Source organism: Miscanthus floridulus, chromosome 11 (genome assembly GCF_019320115.1).
Source record: "Miscanthus floridulus cultivar M001 chromosome 11, ASM1932011v1, whole genome shotgun sequence".
Lineage (NCBI taxonomy): Eukaryota > Viridiplantae > Streptophyta > Magnoliopsida > Poales > Poaceae > Miscanthus > Miscanthus floridulus.
In genome coordinates this window covers 79,405,621-79,411,943 of record NC_089590.1, presented here as the reverse complement: position 1 = coordinate 79,411,943, position 6,323 = coordinate 79,405,621, and the positions used below count along the sequence as shown (strand labels likewise).

General features: G+C 40.3%; 1 long non-coding RNA gene and 1 pseudogene across 1 annotated transcript; both read left to right on the top strand.

Annotated features, from left to right (window-relative positions):
• The first annotated feature begins 459 nt into the window (after positions 1 to 459).
• LOC136491424 (probable E3 ubiquitin-protein ligase ATL45) lies at positions 460 to 1,338 on the top strand (annotated as a pseudogene).
• A 2,673-nt stretch (positions 1,339 to 4,011) lies between these two features.
• On the top strand, positions 4,012 to 6,039 carry LOC136493943 (uncharacterized). Its single transcript, XR_010768457.1, has 3 exons — positions 4,012 to 4,097; positions 4,202 to 4,381; positions 4,483 to 6,039. It is a non-coding gene; the product is annotated as an uncharacterized lncRNA (long non-coding RNA).
• The last annotated feature ends 284 nt before the right edge of the window (positions 6,040 to 6,323 follow it).

Genomic DNA, 6,323 nt, shown 5'->3' with positions numbered 1-6,323 from the left:
ACCATATCCAAATATATCTCTAGACCCTAGGATTTTTTTGGAATTTTTAAAGCTTAGAGACATTTTCGGCGGTTTAATAGCTTTATCAAGTATTTACCATTTTTTAACTAGAAGAAGATAAAACTAGCTTTAAAATCTTTTTGAAACTAGGGTAGGGAGATAATATATTTAGGCCTCATTCGGTTATCTAGGATTCATTCCAGTCGAACCCTTTCCTTCACTAATTTGTACTACAGAAGTACTCTAGGCACGGAACGGCCCGTACCGGAACAACCGAATGGGGCCTTAACTGGTTTTAAGAGTTTTAGCCGTAATACATCTAATTTTAATGTTTGAGGAAAAAATCAGGCTACAATAATGTTTTAAGGAGGTATAAAATGGACTTTTTTTTCCAACTCCCAACTTCTCCATCTTGTGCCCAACACGTTTAGGTCATCAAGTTCCATAATGCCCTGATGTTCCATTTGTGGCCCAGATGCTGCGACGACTACACGCTAGTAACGCTACGGTTCGAAAAATACCACCACGCCAACTGCTTGGCCACAAGCCCGCAACGTGCGATTGCTGCTTCCTCTCAAGTGTCGATCCAGCTGATCTGATAGTCCAACTGATAGGCAACTCTCAACCTCCGCTATTGAAGTATCGATCCATCGCACGCACCAAACAGACTTCGTAGTCACAGTTTATAAAGAAGCGCCTGTTGCAAGCAAGAAATCCACGCAGGCAGCAGTGCTGCACCACGCGGCTGCGCGCTCGATCAGGCGTTAGGTCAGTGAGACGCTACCACCTACCGCCATGTCGCCGATGAGCAACCCCGCCAGCTTCGATCACAGCTACGAGCTCCCTCTGCGGCGAAACCTCCTGCTTCTGCTCGACCTCCTCGGCCTCATCCGCTTCATCGCCGGGGGTGCTCCTGGACCGACTCGGCGTCGCGCCGTACCAGGGCGAGGTGCATCTGCTAGGACAGCCTGGGGCGGAGAGCATGCCAACGATGCCACTTTGGAAACGCTTCCTGGAGGCGAGGTTGTGGGAGACCGGGACGCGGTCGCTCACGGCAACGCGGTAGAGGCGGCGGCGGGTTTGCGCAGCCGGCGGACGACAAGATGGCCGCAGAAGGCGACGCCGAGGGCGCGGCGGCCGTTTGCGCGATTTTGCTTGGCGGGGCTGGAATCGGGAGGTTTCCAGACGGTCGTGGAGCTGCGCAGCTCGCACGCGTTCCACGCCGCGTGCATCGATGCTTGGGTCGGCAGTGGCGACGATGTGGCAACCTGCCCGCTGTGCCGCGCGCCCATGTGGGACGACGACGGGCAGAGTTGTGTCCCGCGCTCGCCCCGGTGATTGAGGTCTCTGTCTCTGTCCCTTAATTTCACCGTGATATGATAGACAGATATAAGGGGGAATTCGTTTGTGCGTCGTTAAAAAAAGATCGTAATGTCTTGTATATTTCTGAAAAAATTCAGCGGTTTTCAGCGCTACTTGCTTCAATTTTTTTGTGTCTTCCATGCCACTACCGTCAGTTTGGGTTCTAACGCCGTCAAACTGCAGGTGTCAAAAATCGAAAATACTTTTAAGTCTAAATATATCATTATTTTTAGCATCTTAACGACTTCAATGAAAAAAATCAAAACTAGAAAATTGTAGATTTCGTCGAAATCTATAATTTTTATATAAAAATTATTTTCATTTAATTCCAAAAAAAATATGATTTTTCTAAGATATATTAATCATATCAAATCATATTTTTTTGTGCAATTAAATGAAGATAATTTTTATATGAAAATTATAGATCTCAACAAGATCTACAACTTTCTAGTTTTGAGTTTTTTTTCATTTGAAGTCGTTAAGATGCTCAAAAAATTAATGACATGTTTAAACTTAAGGTATTTTCGTCTTTTCACACCTATAGTTTGACGGTGTTAGAGCCTAAACTGACGGTAGTGGTATAGAGGACACAAAAAAATTAAAGCAGTGGTGCTGAAGATCGCTGGAACTTTTTTAGGGATACACAGGACATTTCGATCTTTTTAATGGCACATAAAAAAATCCCCCTAAATATAAACATACACGATCTTCTGTATATATACCGGAAAGATGCAGTGTGCATGCATGTATGCATGTATTCCTATATAGGGAGTTGCTATATTTCAGTTGCCTGAAATATATGAACCATCTCAGGCGACGTCCAGGGCCCTTGGATCTACATCCAAGGGTTAGATCTGTTCTCTATTTTTTTTCTGTAGCAGGCAACAAAACGGGTCCGCAAATGAACCTGCAAACCCAACCAAATCAGCTACCGGGCCCGCCAAACCTTAACGGGTGCAAGATCCGATACCCGCTATATCAAATAACTACTCATTCGAGCCACAAAGCAGCTATTCAGCCCAATAAAACAGTACATAGAAAATTACAGCTCTGCCACTACACCCTCCAGCAAGAAAGAAACACCCCGATCAATCTGGATCTAAAAGGGGAATTAGAGTGGAGAGAAGAGCGAAAATTAGAGAATAAATGCACAAGTAAAACACAAGAAGATGAACAAGGGCAAAAGATATGATCTGCCTAGGAAAAAGGTACTAACCAGCAAGATTATTCTATTTCTTGCCTTCATCTCCTTTTTCTCATTGCATCAGTTCACTGAAACACCTGAACCGTAACCATCTTGCTTCTATATTCTTTGTTGCTGTTGCTATAGCTCTATAGTTATCCAAAGTACAGTACACTTGTCAAACCGATTTAGATTTCCAATTATCTGTCTCCAACAATTACAAAATTATAACAGTGACCATAGAGCAAATCTAGTGGGATCCATGCCTACATGGTGGTTGATGACTACAAGAACAATGTGTTATGAACCTAGGCAACTTGTATAAGATTTAGGGGCAACTTATATAGAATTCAGAGGCAACTTGTAAAGGATTTAGGGGCAACTTGTATAGAATTCAGAGACAACTTATATAGGATTTAGGGGGAACTTGTATAGAATTCAGAGGCAACTAGTATAGGATTTAGAGGTAACTTGTATAGGATTTTGGGCAAACTTGTAAAGAACTCAGATGCAACTTGATCACAAATTGATCAACTTGTGGAATTCCTTGCACATGACAGAATTGCAATAGAGGCAGACACCCTTCTTTTTTGCTTGTTTGTTTTGGTTGTAAGTTTAGATGACCACGACAAATGTCACTGCCCACTGGCTGACTGCAATGTAAAAGATCTTCTTACACCTAAAAATAACAGTTTGTTGCATGTTTATGCAGGTTCACAACGAAGGACTGCATCAAATAGGAGATGAAGACTTCTTAAGGGAATTGGGTATTGGATGTGATGACACTAGACTGGAACTTACACAATTATCAGAGATAACAACTAACATACATTGTGAACATGTTTGAAAAATTGATTTATCTTATTATATGCAGAATGCTTTGGCAATGTTGCTTTCACTAATCGGTTTATCTTAATATATGCAGAGTGCTTTAGCAAGAGATTTAGAAGCCAATATTCAAAGTTACTACAATTTTGATTCAAACATTGTAAACCCCAATTATACTAATGAGGTAAATAAAAATTGCAGTTATTACATATTAAGAAAACTACAATTGCAATGCTACAAACTTGTAATTTAGACTATTCCTAATTGCAACTACTGATATTTGAGTTTCTTTTTGTTTTTATAATGAACAGGATAGTTCATCAGCACTACTGGACTACAACTGTTATGGACAGGATAGTCTTCTTCATATGCAGGGTGCGTCCGAAAGAGAAGTGGAATTCAATCCTGAGAGCTACTACATGTTTCATACAAACATTGAAAATGCCAACAATACTCATGAGGGTAAAAAGGAATTCAACTTATAACACATATTGTCAGTGTGACATATATAAGTTCATCAAACCCTGTGCAAAAAATATAATAATAATAATGCAGCAGGCACTACAAGTTTGACTTACTTTATCTTGCTTCAATGTGTTATTCCACTACTTTGTCTTCCTCTCTATCTCCTTGGCATTTGACTGACCTCATGATGTAACAGCAGAGCTCAATACCACTAGTGAACTACAGCAGCTATGGACAAGAACAAATGCAGAGACAAGAAGTGAGATTCCTAAAACTCGTATTTCACAATTTTTTTAAAAAAAAAATAGGTACTAACAAAAGAACTAAGATTTTATTGTAATGGTGAACCCCCAAAATTTGCAGGTGATCATGTCACCAGGAGGAACAAGTTATGTACTATCACAGGGCGGATCAAGCTATACAAGCCTTATGAACCAAGTCATAGCTCAGGCTAAATCTTCAAATTAGAATTATGAAGAATTTTTGTCATCTGAAATGACAGGAAGTTTCATGGACATACTCAATGAGCCATTTCCACTAGAGGTATTTACTTGTTCTCTACATATACAACTAAATTACTTTGTTTGCTACAATACAAGATGAAATATCTAACAGTACACCATTTTCCTTACCGGTGAAAACAGAACCGGATGTTCATCACTACCAATAGAATCTATGAGCCACCACAAGATGATGTAGATGGCCTGCGAAATGAAGAATCAGAAACAGTACCAGAGTTTGCAAATGAAGAAAACATGGTACATGAGGAAAGACAAGATGAACAAGGCAGTGAAGGGGAGCAAGATACAGAGGGCAACATGACAAAACAACATCTAGTAGCAAGTGAAGAACAAGATGAAGAAGAGCTCAGGGCAATTCAGATTGAAAACCAAAGTATTATGGCAGCTGAGCGTTTGTCTCACAAACATGCTAGCAGGCATGTTCCTCAGCTAGGCATGAAATTCAAAACAACAGAAGATGCGTATAGTTTCTACAATGACTACGCATTTATAGTCGGGTTTTCATTGGTAAAATGGCACACATACAAGTGCCAAGACAAGAAAGATCACAACTATGGCTAGGTAACAAGGGTCACATACAAGTGTAACTTGTCCGGTAAGAGAAAGGAGGATGATAGCACTGATGTTTCAGGAGTATGAAGCACAAGAAACAACAAAAGGAAGATTTCTGTTTCAGGAGTCCAAAGCGCAAGAAATAACAAAAACAAGATTTCTGGTACACCGCCAACACCTAATCCTATGCCAAACAAAAGGAAAACAAGTACGCTTGTACCAACTGAGTGCCTCGCTGAACTTGTTGTCACACTACATAATGGAGAATGGACAATAACCAGGTTGAATCTTGAGCATAATCATGCGTTTGCAAGCAAGGATTAGAAGAATAAACTGTTTTCACATATTAGGATGACTGAAATGGAGAAGGAACTTATTGCAACATTCAACAAAGTGAACCTATCAGATAGGAAGATTATGGCAGTCCTATCTTATATAAGAGGGGATGTCACTCCATACAACAAGAAATATATCAGCAACGAGAAGACAAAGATAAATAAGGCAACATCGGATAATGACATGCAGCAAGTGCATGACTGGTTCTCTAAGAAATAGGCTGAGGACCCAATGTTCTTCTACAAGTTTTCCATAGATGAAAACAACAAAGTGAAAAACATTTTCTGGTCCAATGGTACAAGCAGAAGGTACTATGAGGAATTTGGAGATTGCATCAGTTTTGATACAACCTACAACACAAACAAGTACTCCCTCAAGTTTGCACCAATTGTTGGTATTACAGGTCATGGGGACAATTGCCTGTTTGGCTGCGCTTTCATAATGGATGAAACTACAGAAACTTTTGAGTGGTTGTTTCAGACAATGCTAACTTGTATGGGAGGAAAGCACCCTAAAACTGTAATCACTGACCAGGACCTAGCAATGAAGGCTGCTATCAGAAACATTCTATCGAACACTATTCATCGGAACTGCTTTTTCCACATTATGAAGAAAGCTCAGGAGAAAGGTGGCAGGATATTTTCATTAGAAAGGAACAAGAAGTTGCATGACGATCTCTTTGACATTCTTAGGAACTCATTGACTAAAACAGAGTTTGAGTACTTGTACAAGAAGTTGCCACAAACATATGATGTCGGTGGCTTCAGATACCTTGATGACATGTGGTTTAATAGGGAAAATTTGTTCCATGTTACTTCAAGAAGCATTTCTTCCCTTTCATCAACTCTACAGCGAGAAGTGAAGGCACAAATGCATTATTCAAACTGGATGTCACACCAAGATATAGTATTATGAGATTTATGAATGAGTTCCAAAGAATTTCAGATACAACAGAAAAGAATCAAGCAGAACAGGACTTTGAAACCAGATCAATGCCTTGGTTGAGTACGGCATATGAGCTCGAAAGGTAGGCTGCAAGGCTGTACAACAGAAAGATATTCTTCAAGTTTCAAAAG